Source organism: Mauremys reevesii, linkage group 11, assembly GCF_016161935.1.
Source record: "Mauremys reevesii isolate NIE-2019 linkage group 11, ASM1616193v1, whole genome shotgun sequence".
Taxonomy (NCBI): domain Eukaryota; kingdom Metazoa; phylum Chordata; order Testudines; family Geoemydidae; genus Mauremys; species Mauremys reevesii.
The window spans coordinates 67706944-67731865 of NC_052633.1; the positions used below are offsets into that span (position 1 = coordinate 67706944).

Consider the following 24922-nt stretch of genomic DNA (forward strand, 5'->3'; position numbering starts at 1 on the left):
GTAAGGCCAGGTAGAAAGCAGCAGTGGGCGACAGGTCTACACACACAAGCCAGGGCACTGATAAGCCACATGCCTCGCAGCTGTAGCTCACGAAAGCTCATGCTTAAATAAATTTGTTAGTCTTTAAGGTGCCACAAGTACTCCTGTTTTTTCCCCCCTTGGATGCTGTATCCATTCCCCCACCTCCTGGCTGCAAGCTCTCCGGGGCAGGCTCTGTGCCTCTGTAGTGCCTCGCTTCGTGGGTGCTACGGGAACATAAGCAGCAGCAGCAGCAGCAAAGCTTTAATTCTGCCCGGGGTCCCTGCAGGAACCGGCCTCCCCTCGGCTCGCGGAGCCGGTGCCTGGCCCAGCTGCACCCCGCGCCGGGCTGCAGCCGGAGGCAGCTCCGCTCTGCCCATGAAAGGGCCGCCCCCCCCACTTCCTCCCCCCTGACAGAGGCGCCCGCTACCCAATCAGCTCTGCACGCGCCGCTCTCGCGCCCCACTTGCCCGGGGTTGCCGTGGCGACGCACTAAACCAGGGGCTGACTACGGCTTGCAAAAGCCCAGTGGGGGTGGGGGGGATGCACCGGGAAGGCGAGGTGCTGCTGCTGCTGGAGGAGCCGCGCACAACAAAGGCACAAGGCGAAGCATCCCAGGGAGACACGGCAGCCGCCAGGTAACTAAAGCCTGGGCGCCGCAGGAGGGGAGGGGGAACAAAGCAGCGTGTACAAAGGAGGGAGGAGGGGAAAAGGCGGATTGGCAAAAGCTGACGGGGTCTTGCAGTGGACGGTTGCAGGCGGTGGCGGGGGGTGTCACTTCGGTTTCCTTTCTGCGTTCATGAGAAAAGCAGCTGCTTGGCGCGCAAGCCACGCCAGAGATCTACCCCCCACCCCGGCCACTGCCCGAGACCTGCCGGGTGTGCGGTAGCCGCCTCCGGAGCAGGGCTGGGGGCCAGGAGCGTGCAGAGAAGCGGCCAAAGGCACAAAGTTGGGATTGAGTTTCTCCCGAGCGTGGCGGGCAAAGGGGAGAAGGAGGCTGGGTTGGAAGGAAAAGCGCAGCTGGGTTGCTTGGGAGTGAAAATGCCCCAGAGGCTGGACCCCTCTCCTGGGTTTCCCCGAAGGTGGCTGGGGGGCTTTGCCAGGGCGGAAGGGCTGGATGCGCCTTTCCTGGACGCCTTGATTACGAAGTTGCGATGCTAGTTTCCGTTAAATGCGTGAGCTCATCCTGCTGTGAGCGAGGGGAGAAAACTGACAGCTGCCCACAGCAGACAGTTAGTGACCAAAGCATGAATCTACTTAGTCTGTCACTTGCAAGTCTATATCCTCCCTGCTGGGTAAGTCATCTTCCTCCCTCGCTATGTTATCCTTGCCTGCCTGAGAGGACTTGCAGCTAGGGTGAGCAGATGTCCGATTTATAGGGACAGTCCCGATTTTGGGGTCTTTTTCTTATACAGGCTCCTATTACCCCCCACCCCCTCCTGATTTTTCACACTTGCTGTCTGTTCAGGGTACTTGCAGCGGGGGCGGATGGTTAATGCCTTGTAACCTCCCTTCCTTTTCTGCGGTCTCTTCTCTTCAGCCCGGGGGGGGCTGATGTAGAAAGGATTGTTAAGAAGAGCCTCTAGATTTGTACAGATTCTGGTTTAAAATTGTCTGGTTTGGAAAGACACCCAGTACTTTATAGATAATCCGTCTTCCCTATTCGGCGCTTTTTTATTGACCATGCCCTGCTTGATGGTTGAGCCAGAAAAATGCACCTTGCTCGGAGAAGGTCTGCAACAAAGGCGAATGGCTGCATGGGGTGATACAGGGAGCTACAAGAGGTTTATAAGCAGACAGGAGCATCCTTCACTGCCCTAGTCATTTGTCTAGCTTGAAATAGCAAATGGTAGGAGGCGTGTTGGCTTTTTTAAAAATCAGTTTAAATTTCTGCTTTCCTTGCCAGAAGCTGTGCTTCCCTCTCCTCCGTTTTGGTCTCTCTCAGTTGCAATAGCCATTACCAGCTACTTCTGCATCCATCTCCTGGATTGTTTCACTGCAGGGGCAGCGGGGGTACCTCTTCCAAAATACATTCACCTCTTTGCTGGCAAGCGTCTGATGCTCAAGTAGCTGTCTCATACCTGGGGAACCTGCATGCCAATTATGTACTTACTAGCTCTTTGTTACTGACAGGTAATAACAGTTCCCACTGATGAATTAAAATGCATTGGTCTGGGAAGACTTTTCTCACGCCACTCCTTTTCTGAAAGCTGATGCTGCATAACGATTTAAATGAACCTTCATCACCATTTTCTGCTTGTATTGGTTGTTTAATAGCAGTAGTGGAGACAACTTTAAGAATTCACACATCAGCAGAGCAGAGAACACGTCCAATTATAGAGGAATGGGTTCTGTGTGGAATAGATTATTTCTGCCATGTATGTGTAGTAGTTTTATTGTTAAAAAAGAAGGCTGAATAGCTTCCATCTAGCTCTTTAAATCTGCAGGATGCAAGTGAGTCATTTTTAATGAAATTTGCCATTCTGATTCATAATATCCTCAGCTCCAGAATGCTTTATTTAATGTGTCGTGATGTCATCCCCAAGAACCATTGGCAAGGTTGTGCGTTTGAGTCCATTCAGGTAGAAGTTTCAATGGATTATTGAAAAATGTCAGGTGCAACAAAATTCCCAAGAGGTTCTGTCAACAAAACAGGCAAAACCAGTCCTGCCACTGTTAGTTACACTGCAGCAATTCACAGCCTTCCTGAGGACTTGCTCCATGTCTCAGTTATACTTTCTCCCAAAAGCATTACAAATAATAGCACAAAATATTCTTTAGTTGTATTACAATAGCGTCTGTAGGACCGTAGAGTGATTTCTTCCACCGAGTGCTTTACAAACACTAAAGCTCAGAGCACCCATGTGCACCAGGGAAGTATTATTGTTCCCATTCTACAGATAGAAAAACAGAAGTACAGGCAGCTTAAGTGACTTGCAGAGAGAGAAAGAGAGGGAGGCAGACCAGAAATAGAGCCCAGAGGGCTAGGCTCCTTAAGTCTGTGGTTTAGCCACTTGCCCCATTCCCTGCCATTGCTTCCTAAAGTAACTAGCCCCAGTGATAGTGGTGCTTGCTATCAGTGCCGTACGCCTGGAGCATTTTGGGGAAATGTTGCCGCACACAGAGGACAGGGTTTTTTTGTTGTTGTTGTTTTAGTGTGATGATTAAGTGAGAAGGATGGTTTTGCAATTAAGACAGGACTGGGGCTCAGGAGCTTAGTATTGAGGTGGGAGCTAGGAAGGAGCCCCACCCATGGAAGAGGGCCCCATTGGCTAGGCACTGTACAGCCACCCAATAAATCAGGGGGCCCTGCATTGGAGGTTTAACAGTGTAAGTAGCAATAAGGTGGGTCCCAAACACAGCTCTACCCCAGACTTCCTGGATGACATGAATTGCCAAAGGTGCTCAGCTCCCATTTTAAAAGGCTAGATTTTGCCAAGTGCTCAGCATCCAGCAACTCCTACCGCAACACTTACAGCTAGCTACTCTCAAGAGCTTTCCCCACCGCCTCTTGGGAACTTTCGAGAGTCCGACCCCTTGTGCTGCAGCTCAAGTGGGAGCTTAGCTTGTCTGAAAAATCTGGTCCCTGATTGCAGGTGCTGAACTCCTTTTAAATATGGCCCTAAGATACTCTGCAACTCAGTGACCTCTCTGTAAAAGTAAGGATGCAGAACTGCTTCTTTTCTCTGGTGAGGTATTTATCTTGTCCACTTAGACTCATTTCAGTCTATTTGATCAGCATTCCTTCCTCGTTCCCCGCCTTTTATTCAGCTGTCATTGTCTCATCATGAGAAACACTCTTTGGGCCAGCCCTGGCTTTTAGTATGTGCGTACAGCACCGAGCACCATGGAGTCCTGCTCCCCCATCAGGGCTTGTAGACAGTAGCATAATATAAAATAAAGTATTCTTGCTCTGTGAACATATAGTGCTGAGCACCATGGGGTGCCAATTGAGATCACAGCCTCTAGATTCTTCTGTTATACTGCAGTAATTTCTAAGTGATAAGTTTCATCTCATCTCTCTTGTATCTTATTGAGAGCATAGGAGCCTGGCCCAGCTCTCTCTCACGCTGGTGTAAATCTGGAGTAGGCATGCGTCTACTCTATGCTGCAATCAGGGGGTAGGTGCAACAGGCAGTATAGCTGAGCTAGCTTTCCTAGAACTAGTTCAGGTACCAATCACGATGAAATCACAGCAGCACACGCTTCAGCATGAACTGTACAAGCCCATCTGGGGCCCTGGGTACTTAGCATAGGCCCAGGGTAAAGTGTGTGCTGCTATGGCAGCTTCAGTGCTAAGGGCACCTGTGCTAGCTAGATTTACAGCTAGCTCAGCTATGTCCACATGTGCTGCAGTCACACCTCTCACTGTGATGGAGATGTACCCTAAGTCAGGGGTCATCAATTATTTTTTGTCAAGGTTCAAATTTTTTGGTGAAGGAATAGTCAAGGTCCAGCTGCCAGAGAAAATACAAAAACAACACCACCACTAATAATAAGTAAATAAAAAGATTTTGTGGTTTGTTCAAATGTATCTAGCAATCTGGATTTGGCCCTTGGACCACCTATTGACTACCCCTGCCCTAAGTCATCTGAAGTCAGTGGAATTGCACTGGAGTAAGACTGGTGTAAAATGGGAGGAGCGGGAGGGGAGGAGGGAAATCAAGCCCCAGACCTGGAAGACAAGGTTTCTAGGTTCTGTGCTGGCTCTGTCACCGGCTTGTTGTCTGATCTTGGACAAGGCTCTAGACTTCTCTGCTTCAGTTTCCCCAGCTCTAAAATGGTGATAGCAAATCTCTACTTGCCTATGTAGCCTGCTTGGAGATCAGTGGTTACGTGCAAATGAGCACGATACACGTGTTTGCCAGCAGTGGAATGCTATTTTATCAGTAGCAGTATTGCAGTAGCACCCGAGTGCCAGTCGTGGGCCACAGCCCCATTGTGCTAGGTGCTGGACAAACAAAACAAGGGGATGTTTGCCCCAAAGGGGGTGCAGTCTAGAAGACAACAGGTGGAGACAGATGAGGGAGCCCCACAAAGAAATGAGACAGAATTGGTCAGGCAGTATTGGAACACTGACCAAATTCTCTCCTTGACATTGGAGAAAATCCAGAGTGACTTCATTGACTACAGCGGAATTGCACCACTATAACTGAGGAGAGAATTGGCCCCTACCTGAGATGAAAGGAATGTGTTTGCTTCCCTTCCCTAGGAAGTACTGTACAACATTTGGCACTTAGTGAAAGGCTTCCTGCTTATTGATCCTGCTCACTAGTCTCTCTGCATGATCAGGCTGGTCCTTTCCCTTAAGAGGCTTGTTTTCCTAATATCTGGGGGGCTCTTCAGCTAGTTTGACAGAAATTTCATATTTTGCAGCTGTTTAACTGAAACAACCCACTCTCCCCTGCATGACTAATGGGGCCCCAGTTCTGGACCCTCCCAAGCTTGTGCACAAAGAGAAAACAAGGGCAGATCATGCAGCCTTACACCAGCAGAGCACCACTGAGGACCTGACCAACTGGGTGAGGAGAAGATTGCTATGAGCTACTAAGCGTAACTTGGGAGAAGAATGTTTGGCAGTCCTGTGATTGCGTGTTGCCTGAGCCAGTGGGCAAGCAGCGGGAAGAGAGTGGGTTGGCCAATGGTGGGTATATTAGGAAAACTGACCACGGTACAGAGAGCAGCATAAAGTACCACTTCAGTGGCGTATAGCTCTTGTTCCAAACCTTTGCATGGGGGCTGGGGTGGGGGTGAATTTAACCCATTTTGCATTAAACCAGCATAAGTGAACCCTGACAGATGCACCAGCATCTCTCACATTGTCAAACATTCCACTGTTAGCAGGATAACTATGTAACACTAGGGAGATACCACTGAGCTAGAGATCACAGGGATTCTGCAGGAGTACACCTCTACCCCCATATAACACGAATTTGGATATAACGTGGTAAAGCAGCGCTCCAGGGGGGCGAGGCTGTGCACTCCGGCAGATCAATGCAAGTTCGATATAACGTGGTTTCACCTATAACACGGTAAGATTTTTTGGCTCCCGAGAACAGCGTTATATCGGGGTAGAGGTGTACTAGCAAGAGTGGTGTGTACAGCAAGCAGCTTCTAAGAGGATAGTTTAGAGATGCCCAACACATAGCGGGGAAGGACATGTGGTTTAATCAATTTACATTTGGAAAATTACACCTTGTGAATTACAGTATTTTGGTAGGATCAGGAATAAGTCTGTTGTTTTAATTTCTGCGTCATTGTACAAGTCATGAGTTGTGTCCCTGCTTTGGAGTATGGGTTAGTTGCCAAGTGGCTTGGGGCTACCCAGAATTTACGTGTTATCTCATGCTACTCTTCCATGCAGTAGTCTCACTCTCTCTCACTCACACTCTTTTCTAGGCTGTATCATCTTCACCTCTGCAACACAACATTGAACCACTGGGTCAGCATCGAGTCCATCAGAATAGAAACAGGTCATTTTCCATAAAACCTTCCCCCGTGAAGGCGGTTGGCACCAAAGATTAGATATACAGGTACTGGGAGGAATTATGGGTGGAAAGCAATGAAACTAAAGGAAAGTTGAGGCTGAATCTGTCAAAGCTTCCTGAGAGTGCAGTGTATTTGGCTACAGAAGTCCCTCCAGGAAAATGGTGGAACCCCAGATCTTAGTGCTTTCAAAGTTAAACTGAACAAAGAGTGATAAGTGTAGGGTAGGGTAGCATCTGCCCTTGCAGGAGGGTTTTATAAATTACTTCTCGTTCCTATGAATCCAAGGAGCATGTGTCCCCTAAAAATGAGCTGCTGGGCCCTAGGAGTTCAAAGCATCAGTCATTGCTATCTTTTCTCAGCTCAAGCCATCTTCTCCACCGTGCTGAAAGCTGTTCTGGAAAAGTACAGAGCAAGCTTAGCTGTAGGGCTTCTACCATTGAGCATTAGCCAATTGCTGTCATATCAGATTAGTTCAGTGTCACATTAGCACTCATTTATGTTAATGCAAATGCAGCATGACTGCCCCCTAACACTGATTGAATTACTGTGTTTTCAGCCTCATGATCGGGATAATTAAAAGGGAGGTTCTGATTATGAAACCATGGACTTCCCCAAGGTGACTCCTCTTGCTCTGGCTGCTGCTTCTGAAGAGCCTAACTGGGAATTTTTTTGTCCATTTGGAGTTTGGGCAGCAGGGGCAGAAAGATGGAGGGTGTTTGGTTTTTAGTACAGTTATATGTAGTAAGCACTGATGTAGCTACGCAATTGTCCTCTCTTGCACCACAGAGCGTGTACAGTATAGGTAGCAACAGTGCACGCTTCCCACACTTTGCCCCCCCAATGCACTCCAACCCCAGCCAGAATAGCTCTCTCCAGAGAGAGTTCTTGGCCTCTGAGGAGACTTCACACAAGGGTATCATTTCAGTGGACATTAGTCCAGTAGGGAGCTGGACTGAGACTCACCCAACCCATTCCACAGATACAGGGGAGGTTAAAAAAAAATTATGCAGAGAATCTTATATACACATGGCCCAATGTGTGACATGAATGTATTGAGGACACTAAGATGGCATGATGCAGCCCGAAATGCTTATGCAAGCTAACAAACGCAAGTTCTGTTCAACAGCTCCATGCTGCCTGTTTTTCCTTAGGGTATCTGCAGATTTGAAGAGGAAAGTGTCTGTGTGGCCAGGATTCAAAAGTTACATTGGTCCAAGGGCCGTGATGTGTTAGAACAGGTCTTTGCTTAGGGTCAAGACAGCTCTGTTGCTCAGAGGAATCAGCGACTGTTGTAAGGTCTGATGGTTCATGAGCCAGTAATGGAAAGCTAGGAACCTCAGAAGTTTTGTGTAGCAGACATTCAGGACCCTTGAAAAGTTAGGCAGCAGCCATGCTTTAGGACCTGTAGTCAGTGAGCGGTCATTGCTGGAGTCACTTTGACAGAACAGAGCTACACTTTCAAGTCCAGGAAAGGTTTCTGTCCCTAAGCAGCTTTTCGCCCAAGTGCATCCATACCAAGCTGAACTTAAAAAGGGGAGGGAGGGCAGAGAAAGGAGGGAGGTGTTTTCTCATGACTAACTGAAGTCATGGCTGGAATATTAATTGGCTATTTGATGAATCTAACAAATTAGAGACAGAAGAGACCAACTGGCTAGATGACCTCATTGTGGGGACAGTATATTTAGACCAGTCCAGGTTTGATTCCACTATAGAGCTTTAGTCCAATAAACTACTAAAATTGCTTCTCTTTCCCCTTAACCTCTCCTCAAAGGTAACTCAAAGCCTTTCAGTCGCATGTTGTGTATTTACATTTTGCAAATGAATCTTTCAGGGATTGAAAATGTGTCTAGCACCTAGATTTCCACGCTCCCTGCATGCTTACGGAGCTGTCTGCCCTTCAGGAGACACGTGCAACTGCAGCAGATGCTAGTGGGAGTTCCACATATGTATTGAGGGAAAAACCTGACCCTCTGGAACTGACTTTTGAAGTGAATAGCAGTGGTGCCAATATGCAGAACACATTGTTAGAGCCATGCCAGGGAATGACACACTCGTCTCTTGGCTTTTCAAGGATCCATGAGCAATTTTGGCAGAGCATCACATCAGGAGCCATTTGTTCACCAAACATTGACAAAGTGGAGTCACTTCATAATATAAAAAGACATTTAACAATCCAAATAGTTTTGACTGCAAGCGATTCATGTGATCATCAAGGCAGAACTCTTGCTGAGCTCACTTCCATTCAGGGTGCCAGGTTCTTCCTTCGGGGAGAGAGGATGGTCGGGAGAAGGTTATTCGTGTAACTTAGCGTCTTTGAGCCAATGTATCACTCAGTAGAGATGATTTCAGTGAGACAACATAGCAGAAGACCCTCTGGCATAGCTCCTGTTTCCTAGACACTGAGTGTAAGTTTGCAGTGTTGTTGGATCCCGGACATGAGACAGACAAGGTGGTGAGGTAATGAAGAGCTCTGTGTAAGCTCGAAAGCTTGTCTCTCATCAACAGAAATTGGTCCAATAAAAGGGATTACTTCACTCATTGTCTCATTAGTTGAGAGTGTCATATCCAGTCAGCAGATCTGTTGTGACAGTTTTAGTCACAGAATTCGTAGTCTGATTTATTAAAGACAAGGTGGGTGAGGTAATATCTTCTATTGGACCAACTTCTGTTGATGAAACAAGCTCTCTCTCTCTCACCAATGGAAGTTGGTCCAAGTTGGCCTCACCCACCTTGTGTCTCTAATAGCCTAGGACCAGTACAGCTACAGCTTCACTGAATAGCCTGATTTATGAAAAACCAACAGCCAGAACTTGGTGGGGGACGTCTTCAATCACCGCAGGTTACAGCATGGCTTTGTAGAGAGGCGTGCCCGAGAAATGGCGCTGGGTTTAGAAATGTGAGAAAAGTACGGATTGAGGCAGTGGTCCCCAACCTTTTCGTCTGGCAGGTGCCAGATGAAGGACCATGGCAGCGGTCGAGCATCTGCCGAAATGCCACCGAATTTCAGCAGCGATGCCTCTGGATGCCGTCGCTTGTCAGTGGCAAACGGCATCATCCAGAGGTGTCACCGCTGAATTTCGGCGGCATTTCGGTGGATGCTCAATCACCAGCCAGGACGTGGGTGCATTTAGATGCCCCCGTGGGCGTGGTGGCACCTGCGGGCACCACGTTGGGGACCCCTGGATTGAGGAATATCTTCAACCAAATGTATGCAGATGGCCCAGAGCTGAGCTAGCCCCATCCCAGATGGGGAAGGCAGACTCATAGGAGTTGTATATAGTAAATGGAACAGCTGGATTTTGTAGCAAGATTAAGGCTGGGTCCTTGGAATCCAGATGGCAGTGAATCAGTGACCAGACATCACAGCACATGGCTGATTGATAGTGTTCCCCTCATACTTTTCTTAGGCACTCCTCTGAAGAGGTCTCCTCATCCTCTCCCAACTGGCACTTGGTAGAATGTTGGTCTTGACCCTCAAAATACGTTATGTTCTTGCTTTGATGGTGCCAGAGTTACGTCAGGGGACAAAGGAGGAGTACAAATGCTTTTCCAACAGAAAAACAAACAAGCACGTGAAGAACTACTTTACACACACCACTTGAATCACTAATTACATCTGGTGGTTAATCAGGGTGTGGGAAGAACACAGCAGCGGCAGATTGTTCTCAAATTGTACATCTCTAGACAATTTTTTTTCATAGGCACCAAGTACGTGTGCTGTACAAAGACCAGGTGTAGACCAGGGAAGATTGGCCTGGCTCATTCCCTCTGCTTCTGCAAATGGAGGGGACAGAGATCTGGCAGATTGCCCTGGGGGACCAGGGAGTGGAGAAGAACGTCTGTAGCATCATCTCCTTCCCTTCCCCTAGGAGCCTGCAGAAATCCCTCCTCTTGGGCTCTGAATGAAGCAAAGTGGCTCCACAGAGTGTGAGGGAGGGTGCAGCCATGGACCATCCATTCTCTGCAGCATCATTCTCTTCTCAACTCCCAGATTTGCCAATGCTACTCTGGCTCCAAGGAAAGGGGCCACAGAATGGTGCAGAGGGGCTGATCTTTCGCTACAGACACCCCCATGATTCTTTGGCTTTTCCCTATGGATCTGCAGCACTGGGAGGCCTCACCCCCAGCTCACCCACCTGAGGACACTATCAGGTGAGAATTGTTAGGCTCTGTTCCAGCAGATTATCCTTTCTAAATCCCTCTGTCACTCAGAGCTCTGCTGCATACAGACCTCCTCCTATTTCCCTGTTCCATCAACTCAAGGAGAAAGCATCAGCCTTCTGATGCAGAGTTCAAACCTTCTGCACACAAGTGCAGGGTGCTGCCTGCAACAGGGAGATTTTTCCACTGCTATTAGCAGATAGCTGTCAATATCATAGTACCATTGGGGCCGTGTTTGTCTTTGTCCCAGGACACAATCCGAATGCTTGGCATGTCAAGATGCCAAAAAACAACGTCATGTATCTCCACTGTTATTCTTTTCTGTTGTAGTTTTAACCTTAATTGGCATGGCCACGGATTGAACCACAGTCTTGATTGCAAATGAATCTGCAATATAGGCTTTAGCTTTCCATACTGCTCCGGGAGATCCACACTGGAATCTTCATTGCTCATTTTGCATGAATCTGCCCTGGTTATGTCCGCAACCCTGTTGCGACAGTTCAGTTGTACGCTGCTAGAGTGCGGTCACGGGTTTTTTTTGATAGAGCAGCACTAGTCATAGAAACTGTGTACTAGAACCCAGCATTGCTTGTGGAAGCCATTTAAGGCTGGACCATATTTTTGGAAATAGTTGCTTTATGCTCGGAGGAGTTAGGTGCCCTCATAGCTTTCTTTATATCTGAAAGATCAGGATAGTGTCTTTAGGCAGACTGATGCACGTAAGCAAATATACAGGGAGGCAGGGATGCTGGAACAATTTGTATAGTGGGGGTGCTGAGAGCCATTGAACCATGTAAACCCTGTATATAATGGAAACCAGTTCAAGCCAGGGGGTGCAGCAGCTCCCCCAGCACCCCTAGTTCTTGCACCTATGCAGAAAGGGTTGGATTAACTGAGGGACATTCAAGTTTTTTTGCAGGGTGTGTGGAGGGGGGGCGGGGAAGGACAGGCAACAGGACAATGGAAGCCTTGCCTGTTAATAACAGCTTTGATGATGATAAACAATTTTAAAAGTATAACTATGCAGTCTACCTTAAAGAGCTCAGAACACTTTTCAAGTATAAAGGGGACTATTGAAAAGTCAGTTTAGGTTGCATGAAAACAACCCTATTAATCTAAAAAGTTTTCCAGTACACTGGGTTTTTAGATTCAATGTAGTTTGACTTTTTGAATAATTAACACTCACCCAGCCCTCATGGTTTGCCCTACATGCCCAGTCATTTACCCTTTGTTTCTCATTCTCCTCATAAAGAGACTCACCACCATGCTGTCCTTAGGAGGAGTCTGGAGCAGTATTGCCAGCTCTTGTGGCTTTATCACAAGTCTTAAACCCCAGCTCCTGGAATCAAGTGATGAGAGAATCTCTGCTTTCATTTTCAAATGAAGGAAAGGTTCTAGTGCCGGGGTTCTCAGACTTTTGTACTGGTGACCCCTTTCACATAGCAAGCCTCTGAGTGTGACCCCCGCTTACACATTAAACACTTTTTTTTATATTTAACACTATTATAAATGCTGAAGGCAAAGCGGGGTTTGGGGTGGAGGCTGACAGCTCACAACCCCCCCATGTTATAACCTCATGACCCCCCTGAGGATTCCCCAACCCTCAGTTTGAGAACCCCTGTTCTAGTGGTAGTGGAGAAAGCTTGAAAACCCAAATCTCAGTGGCTCAAAAAGCAGGAGGCACATAGAAAACTTGGAATGTATTATTATTTAAACATTTGTGAATTTTGAACACTTGAGGATAGTAATATCATTGGAGTCTCGGGTTGATTTACATTTGGACTCTAAAAACCCTCCCTTTTCAGAACTTCTGCCTCTTCCTCACCTCCCCACCACATGCAGCTGAGCCACCATTTTACAGGTTACTACTTTATGTTTTAAAAAAACAAATAGAAAACACAACACTATACAATGAAACCTGACAAAGTAAGGCAACCCTACGATATTGGCTACCAGACCCCTAACTGCACAGAGCATTTATCATAGATGTAAATGTTTGTGACACAAAGTGGAATTCTTCTCAGACAACATTTGGTGTTATGCTTAGCCAACTAGGATCACAACTGGACCTGAATAAAAATGTTGCCACAGAAAACAGCCTTAGATGAGGGTCAGCATAGATCAGGATTCCCTCTCATGAAGTGCATGGACTCACCACTGATTTACAGGGTACACTTGTAACCTATTGGAGAGTGGGTTGTACGGGGTCTACCAGTGGCACAGGATAGCAGTTTGTTACAACCCTACTTAGAGAGTGTTAACAGCTTGCACGTTTAACTCTGGAGATCTCCACTTCAGTCCCAGGCGTGTCAGCCAAGATGGTGACGGCCACATCGCCAAAAGAAAGGTTAACATCCAGCACCCGACCTTTTGTCTAAGGTTGGTAAAACACAGAGTCCTTCAGGATGACTTTCTAAAGCCAACTTCATCTTCACCAGAGTTCCACTGAGCCATATTCAGAAGTATGACTAGCAGCTCGAGGGCACTCCAATTTCATATAGATGTAACAGCAGGGGTAGGCAACCTATGGCACGTGTGCCAAAGGCAGCACACAAGCTGATTTTCAGTGGCACTCATGCTGCCCTGGTCCTGGCCACCGGTCCAGGGGGCTCTGCATTTTAATTTAATTGTAAATGAAGCTTCTTAAACATTTTAAAAACCTTATTTACTTTACATACAAAATAGTTTAGTTATCTATTATAGACTTATAGAAAGAGACCTTCTAAAAACATTAGGTGCCAAACATAAGGTTTGGCACGCAAAACCTTAAATTAGAGTGAATAAATGTAGACTTGACACACCACTTCTGGAAGGTTGCTGACCCCTGTGTAACAGCATTGGCTCACCAGTAGCCAATGGAGTCCCTCCAGATTTACAGCAGTGTAACAGAGCTGAAGGTAGCTCATGTCTTTAGGAGGGTTATAAAGGGAGGAAATTAGGTCCCTGGGGTTCATTTGGGTGTTCCTGGGAAGAGATGAGCCCAGAGAAGGCTTGTTCAGCAATCAGCTCCTTATTACACTCCTTGGGGTGGGATGAGGGAGGGAAAGCTCTTACTCAAGACAGTTTAGTAAGGAGGATGAACTCCACTATGAGCACATGCAGAGTTGTGAACAAGGACACCAAGTGGCAGGTGCTACAGAAAGCTTGTGTATTAAGAAGGTCTCTTTGGCAGGACAGCAGGAAGGGGATATGAAGGTTTCAGCACCTCTGGGCAAAACACAGACTATTTATTTGGGGGTGGGGGGGAGGGGAAGAGAGGGACACCTAAAGCCTTGGTGCAAGACATCAACCAGGGCTGGTTTTAACTGGTGAGGGGCAGGTAGGACTCTTGTGAGGAAGCTGTTCTCAAAGTTACTGATTATTTACCTGTCTGAGACAAGGCCGTATTGTGTAAAAGAAAATAAAGACACACTAACCCTCATTATACCCACAGCAGCCTGCACAGGTAAATAATCCCACACCTTGGTGTTGTTACCATCTGCCAATTTGTTTCCAGAGCTTTCAGTGGGAGAATCCTGTTCACTCCCAGAAAGGGTCTCACTCAGCATTGTCAAACAGCCTCCTCATTGACTGCCATGAGTTTGGCCTCTCAGATGCAGTTAGCCAGGTTAAATCTTACTCTTAGGAAGTCATTTGGACACCTGGATCTCAAAGCTGCCTATGTAACACCTCTCCTGGCGGATGTGAGAGCAGCATACAGCATTAGGGCTTGTCTTCAGTACAGCAGCTATTGCTAGTTAGCACCTAAGCTAGCCTAGTGTGAGTGAGTGAGTGCCTTCATCAGCACCCCTCCCCCTGGGCCAGCTAGCTCAAGTGGAAAGCACCACATAACTCCAGCTGGAGAATTGCATGCAGCTAGCAGTCAGGTTAGGGGAAACACTCCCATAAACACAGCAGCAAATACCAGCACTATAAAATAATCACTCACTGTAGCACTTTCATCTGTAGATCCCAAAATGCTGTAGAAAGGAGGACAAGGTATATACAAAATAACACAATGCTGTATGTAGATTGTGTCCCCATCCTGCTCTGAGCATCCACACACAGAACATAGAGCCAAACTTACCCCTTTCCTAGAATGCAGATTTATCAGCTACTAAAACAACAATCACACCCAGCTGGCTATTTCTAGAGTGTCCCACAGCCCTGCCTCATAGTCTCCTAAAGGCTCCAAGCCCTTCTTATTCTCTCATTGGTGCTAAGTAAATACACCTGCTTGTGTAAGTAAGCAGCAGTTTACCTTGCACCTTCAAGTGAAGTCCAAGCAGCTGGTAAAGGGGTTTCACAGCAGACTCCTGCCTCTCTCTACAGGGACACAGTCTGCTGCCCTGTGACATCTGCACACAGGGGTTATCTCTTGGTGTGGTGGAAGATGGGCCTTGCTTGTACCACCAGACTCAGAAACTTCCTGGACTATGATCAGAGGAACTGGGTAAACCCCACAGGGCTCAGCCAGAGCACGGGGCTGCCTGCCCTGCATGTCCCCTGTTGTGTGTTCCAAGCAGTAAGGGCAGCCTTTCCTTCTGCTTTTCTTGCTGTCCTCGAGTGGGTCCTGCAGGAGGGTGCACCCCACCCATCCCTCAACCCTGGCCCTCCAGTCACTGGATCCCTGTCCCACGAGCCTTCCTGGCTACCTGTCATGCCACCTGAGCCTGCACCACAACATCCACCTTGGAACCATGCCCTCAGAACATCTGTACGCGCTCGTGTTTCATATCATCCACTTCTTCACCCTCGTGTCCTGCCCCGACACCAAGTGGTAGGACCTGTGACCACCTGAGGAGGGCAAGGAACCCCAATGGGCCAGCCCATACTCCACTCTGGTTCCAAGGCTGGCTGTGGATATTAGCTGGTGGCTCCTGCACAGAGCCATGAGTACAGGTGTGTACCTAGTGCAGTTCACAAACCTCTGCAAACACCAGGTTGTGGCTTCTCTTCCTGCTTCTCTAGAACCTCTTACTGAGGGTCTGGCTGCATTTCTCCCTGCACCTCCTGATTTATGCACACCCCATTCATGGCCCACAAAGTCACAGGACCTCCTCATCAACCTCCTCCTGGCACTGGCCAAGATGGCCGTCTATCACTCCAGGAGGAAGAAGCTGGAACAGGAGACAGGAGTGTGTGTGCTCTGCAGCTGTGGGCCTATTTCTGGTCCCTTGTCTGCTCACGTCTCCAGGCAAAATTCCTCATGGCAGTGTCCGCTTACTTCTTAGGTGCCTCTGAGGAGCCATAGGTGCTGTCTGGGGTTCTCTGCTCAGGTTCCCCCACCAGGTTCCCTCATTTTTAACCTTTGACTTCACTCCCAATCTTATTTCTCTTTTGTTGTCCCAAGTATTCACTTGTGTCCTGGACTTAGTTGAGGGAGTGGGCCTTTTGTTTTGGGTGGGCCTAGACCTGCCTGTCCCAGTACTTGCAAATAGTACGAAGGGGTCAGCGTTCCAAGTGCATCACCCCCATAATGGGTGAGAGTATCTAAAGAGCTCAGCTGCCATATGGACACCAAAACAGGAGCCAGGTTTCCAAAGCCCCAAACACACTGAGCTGGTTTGAAAATTTGGCCTCTTATTTTGGTGTTGAAATAGGAGCAGAGCTTTTCTGAAAACGTGGCCCCAGTTGTGGGTGCTGAGCCCTTTTGAGAATCTGGCTCATGGTGCTATTTGGTGGAGGATCTTAAAGAGCTTTGCAGAGGCATTATTAGATCTTGTTCCATCAAGAGAAACTGAGGCACAGTGAAGTCAAGTGACTGCCAAATGCTATACAGCACGACGGGGGCAGAACCAGAACCCATGTCTGCTGAATCCCGGTCCTAGGCTTTATCCACTGGACTCTCTTTCCTCTCATATGTAATTATGCAGTAAAAATAACATAGATAATCTTCATTAGATTACCTACATATGAAAACATAGACATTGTGTTATAAATTATGCTAATGTGTAAAAATTCCCAGTAACAAAGTACATCCATGCACTGGCGTTTGCCACATACAAAATTTAACAGCTGTCTAATTCCATTGACGTCAGTAAGAGTGCCACAGATGGAAGAAGTGCAGAACGTGTAATAAGAGAGGCACAGGGCGGATTAGAGAGAATTGAGTACAGAGAATGGCTGGAACCTAAACTCATCCTTAAAAAAGAAGACCTTATTTTACCCATGTGCAATTTACAGATGTCCAGCAACTCTGACCTACGTAAAAAGAGCCAGTTGTAACCTGAAAGTTGAGAAAAGAATGGGTCCTAAAAGACTGTGGGCACTTAAAGAGCTGCTGTCACCACAGTATTGGAGCATGTCAGACTCTTTAACATGTTTTCCCCACAGCCCTGGGAGTTAGGGCTATGCTACTATCCCCATTTTATAAATGGGAAACTGAGGCACGGAGAGACTTGCCCAAGGTCATATGGAAATCCATAGCAGAGCAGGGATTTGAACCCACATCTCCCAATCCTAGGCTAGGCACATAATCACTGGACTGGACTAGACTGTCCTTCCACTTGTTGATGGGGGGAGATGCATCCCTACCTGGCTTTTTGTGGGAAGGGCTGGGCAATGTAATCACCCAGGGGAGGTGGGACTCTCCAGCACTGCCACATTCTCGCTTTGCAACACATCGTACTCCCGCTGAAGTCTATGGCCAGATCTGCTTTGATTTCCCGGAAGGCTGGATCAGACCCTATATTACTATAGTAAGACACAGCACCTCCCAGTGCCTCCATTTACCCCTCTGTAAGCAACACTGGAAATCCCCCCTGAAGCTGCCACGGAGTGGGGATTACAGGCTAGGGGTCCCATCCCCAACAAGACAACTGCAGGGAGGGGAGGGGGCCTTCATGGGTTCTGGTGGCCCAGCTGCATACTTCTTGAGGCCAGTTATTCCCATTAAGATCATGTAAAATCACCCAGGGTGCACATGCATTTCCCACCTCTCCCACTGCTGAGGCGGCTCCCTGTATTCACAGTACTGGCCCAGGCAGGAACATGGAGCTGGTGGCAGGTTGGGGTGGGGACGAGAGGTGAGCGCACAGGTCCTGCCTGCTGCTATGGCTCCAGGTGGAGGCATCTGAAATAGAAAACTTGCCCCTCCCCTCCTCCTTCACCTCCCAGAGCCATTTTTTTGTATCAGGCCTTCTACACTCTCTCTCTCTCTCTCTCTCTCTCTCTCGGTGGGCCCTGGAGGCCACGCTGCATCCTCCCTGCTGTTTATTGGTGGAAGGAGGCAGCTCCTCCATCTCACTTGCCCCTGTCTTATCTGCAGTGCTGTCCTGCCCTCTCCCCATCTGCTGTACCCTTCGCCCTTCAGCCCAGGCCTCTACATTCCTCTCACCAGAAGCGACTTGTGGGGAGGCATGTGGGGTCATGTGACCGCACCCCCAATTTCTGCCTTCCATTCAGCACAGAGGTTTTCAAACTGTGGGGCGCACCCCCCTAGTTTGAAAATCATCACCTCCTGCCAGGAGCTGGCAGACCGGAAGCTGGGTGGAGCCGTCCGGCCCAGTCGGGGCCCTGGCTCTCCGTGCTGTGGGAGCTGACTGGCTGCGCAGCAACCCTCCCTGCCCTGCTCCCCAAGCCTGGCCACCTCTGCACGGCCGGGCACTCCCCAGGCAGGAAGGGCAGCACAGCTCCGAGCTGCACCCCGATGCGCTCTTGCCTCTCCCCTGAAGGAGCCCAGTGCTTGCTGGCGATGACCCCACAGCTGGCCCCCGCCTGCCGAGCCCAGCTGCCATGAGATGCTCCCTGAGGTGCTCACTCGCCGCTGCCCTGGCGCTCCTGGCTCTGCTGCTGCTCCTCAGCCCAGAGGCGACACGTGGGGCAGTCACGTGCCCCCCTTTAAATTGTGCCCCCCCATCAAGAGTTACGCATCGTCTCTGCCTCTCACCTCCTCTCTGTGCCTGTGTTCGCTCATTAATCACCTCCCCGGGTACCCGGCCTGCGGCGACGCTCTCATCCCATGCCGGCGTGGCTGATTAGCTGGACACGGGGCCCCCGCAGCGAAGAAGGACGTGCTGTCTCTGTGCTTGACACAGCACTTCCTCCGTCTGATTGGAGGGCACCTCTGAGCCCAGCTGAGCTGCCTCAGAGCGCGGTGTTGGCACCTCAGAGGAAGGCCTGGCATGGCGGCAGGTGGTTCTGAGCAATGACTGTTCCGGAAAGAGGTGCCCAAGTCCAGCCCTCCTGTAAGTCAGGTATCACCCCTAAACAGCCAGACCCCTGCGAGGTTACTCTCCAGGGTTTCTGTGGGCAGCAGTGGAGACTAACCCTTACCCCCCCATCGTGTTTTTGGCAGACTCTCGTCTTTTCGTGGCCTGTTCCCTTGCGGGTGTGTCGCAGGGTCTGGGGGCAGGTGCATTTGTAGGAGCACAGCAGAGAGCATGCCGAAGGGGTGGTGTGTAGCACAGAGGGAAAGGTGAGTGCACAGCGGAGGTGGGTGGCAGGCACGTTGTGGGGTTTGTAGCAGAGAGGGGAGCTGGCAGAGGTCCAGCAGCCCCAAAGAACGGGGCAATGGCAAAAGCGTGTGCTTTGCTCAGAAAGGGCAAATGGATTCCACAAGTGCTCCTGGGTGACGGGCGGAGGGGCCCTGCATAGAAATGCCGGGAGCTTTTGCGACTGGCAGCAGGCCAACGGCACCATTCCATGTGACAAAGAGTCAGGAAGAAAAAGCCTCACTTCTAAATAGATTTTTCCCCTCTTTGTTGTGGCTGCGGCTATTCGTTGCCATGGCACCACAATTATTAGAAGGGACCAATGGATTTAACTGCCCTGGCTTCAGTGGAGTTATGCCAGGGTTGAATTTGAACCATAGATTTTAATTACCATCCACTAAGGACAGGATCCGATGGGACTGCACTGATTTTATTTTCTCTTAATTTATTACAATGCTCTGGGTGCAGACTAACTTTTCCGGCTCAATGTTTATTATTGATTCACTTTGCCTTGCAACAGGAAGAGCGAGCGCCATGATAAACAGACTGCGGGGGCGGCAGGTGTCAGTGCAGCTGGTGTCCTACGCTGGAACGGTCTGATTCTCCTCTCGCTCACGCTAGGATGACTCCATTGACTACAGCAGTTATTTACACCCGGGGAAGTGAGAGGAGAATCCAGGCCCAGTGTGATGCAGCTGCTTATGGAAGCCTCCCACTGTTATCCCCAGACGCCTTGCAGCAGCAGCAATACACACTGTCTTTCCTCCCTCTCCATTATCCCTGGGCGCAAAGCTGTGGTGCGTGCAGGCAAGATAGAGGCTCGTGCAGTCATGATTCCAGCAGCTCCCAAACCAGATGTGGAGCCTTAGCAATAAAAGGAACCAGAGGGTTTAGTGAGTATCCCATCTGTTATGGGATCCTTAACATGCGGCCAAGGTCAAAGAGCTTCAGTTCCTGCATGTTGCTTTGGGGTGTTATAGAGAGCAACAGGCCAGCTGCCAGGTCTGGATCTGCACACCCACAAGGCCTGGGCATGCTCCGATCTGGAGGCTTTGGCCCCACCTCTAATTCATACACTTACTAGGATCCAGGGGCCTCCTTCACCTTCTTACATCTGCAGCAGGAATTCTGTTGGCCCATGGGACTGGCTTTTAGCCAGCTGAGTGGGGTAGCCACTTGATGATCGTACTTGCCTTCTCCCCTGCCCAGCCCCAGACTTGGTTTGCTAGAGCAGAGGCAGCCGGGAAAGCAATTTATTTTCAGTCGTTACCTTAAGCCAGCTCTGAGCTGGAGCAGCCATGCCCCTTGGCCTAGCCCTTTTAATTACAGGCCATGGGAGCTAAGGAGACTAAGAAAGATGAAATGGAGCATCCCGGCAGTTCTGCACAAGGACCATTAATGAAACATCTTTGTTGCTGTGTCATGCTCTGTTGTGGGGCCACAATACTCAAGAAAACCGGTTGCTATGTTTCTGTGCCACTCACACGGATCAAGTGCTGGTGTCATACCAGTTTACACTGGCCGTTGGTGCATCACTGTTAAAACAATGGGCTCTCCACCAGCAGAGCCATGGGCCTCTCTGCTTCTCTTGCCAGTCATATGCCAAACTAGGACGCCTCAGCAGCAGGGGAGAGAGATGACAACCATAAATCTTTCTGACAGACAAAGGGTCACCTTTACTCCTGGTGCAAAAGTGTAACACTCCATTGAAACCAACAGCAGTGTCCATTTACCTCAGTAGAGAATTTGGCCCCAAAAGCGCATGCTCTGTTGGTAATGGTAATGCAGGAACTCTGCTAAGAGCCAGGACTCCCACTAAAAGGCTTGCAGGGCAGAGAATTGCACTGTAGTGCTAGCAGCAATGTGCAGAGCACATTTCATCATGAAGAATCACAGAACGGATCATTCCCCTACCGCCAAAAAGCAGCTGCCTCTGTGGAATAGGAACAGGCACCAGCAGAGAACTGGAGATGACAGAGCTGAGTTCTCATTATTTGGGACTGCAAATAATCCCGCCTCACATTCTCCCCCATTTCCTTCTTTCAAATAGGCCCTAGACTGCAGAGAGGCCTTTTGTATCTTTCACCAATACTATTTCATAGGCCCCCCTCCTCTTGAAGGCCAAGGAAGATTGGATGGAAGACCAACCGACTGAATTGGAGACCATCAACACTGTCCCTTTATGGTCCAGAGAGGTCGCTGTTTCATGACCCAGCACATTCTACTCCGTCCACTCCACTCCTGCATATCAGGGCAGAGCTTTCACAGCCCCTGGGCCAGCGCTTTCAGCATATGACGCACGGGTTACTGTCGTAACCGACGTGGGTTCCTTCTAACTAACGTAATTACAGGGCAGAATGTAGTTTGTGGGGAAATGGGGGAGGTTACAGCCCTCTTGCCAAGCAGAAGTGTTTCCACAGTTGCCTGTCATCATCGCAGGGCTTGCTGTCTTAGGAACCCAGCCAGGAGAAAGCAGGGAGTGCAGGTCACTGAACCTCTCTGGGTCTCTCAAGCAATTGCTATAAAATGGCCTTACATATAACAGGGCTTTCCCACCCTTGTGAGGTGCCTTAAGATTCTTGAATGAACATTGCTGTAGTATGCAAAATAGCCTGGTGGGAGGGGGGGTCCCAGCTGGGTCTAACTGCTTTGTTAGGGAGGGAAGTGATGAATTGTAATAAGAGAGAGCATTGCTACATTACTCTCTCTTAGAGGGCTCTGGAGAGCTGTGATGTTGCTCCAGCTGAGCCAGTGGCAGACTCTGGCTATGAAAACCTTTTTTTGCCTCCTTGAACTCTGATTGTGAGTGGCCCTTTTGTTTGTTTGGGATTTGGGCTCTGGAAGGCTTTGGGGTTCAACCCAGATCAATAAGGGGCTGCATCACTGCCTGCCCTGCAACTCTCAATGCCTTAAATGCTGTGTTGCTATGGTCACAGCCCTGACACCAATGGCCACCATGCAAACATGCAGGTCACACCTGGCTTCCACTGCCCAGTTACTCTTTGCTGGGGTCGCCCAATACCCCACTGTCCTGAATTTCCCCCAAACTGCCTGCCCTGTCGTGTCCAGCCCTCTCACTGAACACTTACAGAAGTTATTAAGTTCCCTGCTCCTTTCAAGGGACAGTACCCACCAGCTTATTACCTTAACTGGGGTTAACAAACCCTCTGTTTTAATCAAAGCACTGAATTGATTTATAGTAAAAGTAAAACAAGTTTATTAAACAAGAAGTCGTAGGTATAAGTAATACCAAGTATAAGGAATAAAGAGAGAAGGGGTTGCAAGCAAAGAGAAGTAAGAATAGGCTTCTAAGACTAAAAGATTTTACAAACTAGAGTCTCTTGTTCAAAGGAGTGTTTCTCATGAAGTCTCTTTTCCAGCATGGCTGACCAGACTCTCTACCTTCACAGATCCTAAAGTGCTCGGTTCCTTTGTCTCCTCGAGTGAAGAAAGCCAAAATAGTTTTTCCTCTCGCCTTATGTCTTTCTAAGTTCATTGATCCTGCTTCAAGAGGCAGGAAGGCTTCCTGGGGTACAGTCTCCATCCCCCATCCAGATGGTTAAGTGATCACCTTTCCTCACTTGCTCTCCTGACGGCTTTGTTTACCTTGCATGTTTGTCTTTGGGGACGCTTTGCGTAATTTACATTGGAGACACACGCAAGCAGGGGGAACCACGTTCCTTTGTCTGGAACAGGCCTGACTTATGCACCGCTTGCCAAATACATTTTAAGAATATATTTCTAGCATGTATCTATGAAGTCCTTTGTACATACATCACACACGAATATTAATGCTCGGTGAGTTTTCCAGTGATATATTATATGTCGCCTTTTGGGTACATATCATGACAACAGTGTGCCGGGCAGCATTGGGGTGCTCTTACACTCACAACAGCCCTCTGGTCCTACATTCGTGGGCTATTCCTCATTTGCTTGGCTCTCCCCAGGCTCAAATTCTCATCTTTTCAGTACATTTTTATTACTTTGCTGAAAGCTGTTGCTGAATACATCCGGGTGATCACTGCAAGCTTACTTGGCTGGTTATCTCTGAAAAAAAGACTCATTTCTAAATGGTGAGACATGAGAAGTGACGAGTCCATTGCAACCGTCTGGCTAGCATAGATGCCGGCACTTCATACTTCATTGACTGGGAAATCTTTTTTGGCACCAGGGTTGTAAACAAAGAGACAGGGAGGAGACCGAATCTCCAGGGTTTGCAGGGAGAAATATACAGGAGTAAATTGCAGCAGCCAGTACGACTCTCAGAGCTCCAAATGACTGAGGATTAGGGAGGGGCTGATCCAGAGCCTACTGAAATCAGTGGAAAGACTCGTGTTCACTTCAGTGGGGTTTGGATCACATCCTAAAAGCAGCTGCAGCCACCTGTGCAGTGATAAAGGAAACCAAATAAAGACAAGAAAAAGGAGAAATACTAGCAAAGCCCTTAAAAATGCATTGAGTTTCTGAGCATGGAGGGAGGCGGGGATGGGGGGAATTAATCCCAAAGGCAGCTCAGATCTAACCTACTCATTTGAATCTCAGGTCTTCTTTGAAGAAGATAAAAGATTTGCAGTTGAGGTTTATGCAGCGGAGATAACGCTGTAATTCAGACACTATAATCAGTTCTATATCAAAACCCAGCATATTGAATCATACCTTTCGGGTAGCCTAATATTTCCATCCCACACGATCTTGCCTTATAAGACGTGTCAGTTAAGCAAACCTGCTTTGCACAGGTTCCTTCTGAACATTAGATAAACACCCGCAGATACTTTGTAATGAAGAGGCTTGTTGCTGAACCCCCTTGCCTGGAGCGAGAGCAGCCCATTACTAGCGCTGTCACCTGCCAGCTGGCTGCCAGCCTCAGACCTCTGTTTCAGCCGGCTTGCAGGATGGCTGGGGAAACGCTTCCCCACTTGGATTCAGTGAACCATTCCTATTTGATGCAGCCCTTCAGCACGTGTTTAAAGCTAAGCACAGCTGCCTACATGCTGTGCTGAATTGGTGCCTCTGTGCTGAAGGCCGAACTGTGCCCGTCCTCCCTTCGTGCAGCACAGCTCCCGTTGACACCCACGGAATTTGTGCACGCCGATCGGGGGAGGGGTGTGTGTCAGTTTAAGGCTGGTGAAGGACTATACCCGGCTTGACAGACAGCCTTAAAGCCTGAAGACCTCTAACCACAAAACACAGACAGGATGAGCAGTGGTAACAGAATTTTCCCCTCAGTGCTATACCAGTGGGCCTGATTCACCGTTCCAGTTTTACTCCATGGCTTCATTAGCGTTACTCCTGATTTACACCAGTGCAAAAACGTTGAATGATGACATAATAGCTACTAGATAGTCATCTAATTTGCATTCTCCTAGCAAAAGCCCTTCCCAAACATTAGCAACTCCTCCCTTAACCCCTCAGAGGTCAGGAAGTGTGATTATCCCCACCAGGGAAGCAGGCAGCGGGAAGGTTTGCCGAAGCCACAGGAGTCAGTGGCAGAGCTGGGATTAGATTGTGCTGCCAACTCCTTAGCAAAAGGCTGTTTGACCTGTCACAGCCGCCTGTCCCCTCCCCCCAGCCAGCCAGAGGAAGAGAGGATGGAAGTAGTAGTTGCTTCCTTTTGTTAATAAACTGTCTAGTCAATTACTTGACCACACTCTGGTTCATTGTGAAATCTATTCAAGAGACCAAATAATCTCAGGCCCGATTTATTGCTACAAGTCAATAATAACATAGTACAGGCAAGGGGTTCTCTATCAGTGATACTCAGATCTCAGTGGTTCAGGAGCCAAATTAGCAATCAACATTACTCAGCAGAGCCACAGTAGTCTGAATTCAGTGTTTCATGA

General features: G+C 48.7%; 1 protein-coding gene and 1 long non-coding RNA gene across 2 annotated transcripts in view; one reads left to right on the top strand and one right to left on the bottom strand.

The window, feature by feature from the left end:
• The first annotated feature begins 568 nt into the window (after positions 1–568).
• LOC120374956 (myosin-M heavy chain-like) overlaps positions 569–24922 on the top strand; it is an 89352-nt gene continuing 64998 nt past the window's right edge. Inside the window, exon 1 of the mRNA XM_039495417.1 lies at positions 569–656. The gene's annotated coding sequence lies outside the window, so the exon portion shown is untranslated. The remainder of the gene's footprint in view (positions 657–24922) is intronic.
• On the bottom strand, positions 6856–14755 carry LOC120374957. Its single transcript, XR_005586366.1, has 3 exons — positions 14735–14755; positions 11929–12007; positions 6856–6901 (listed from the first exon to the last, which is right to left on the bottom strand). It is a non-coding gene; the product is annotated as an uncharacterized LOC120374957 (long non-coding RNA).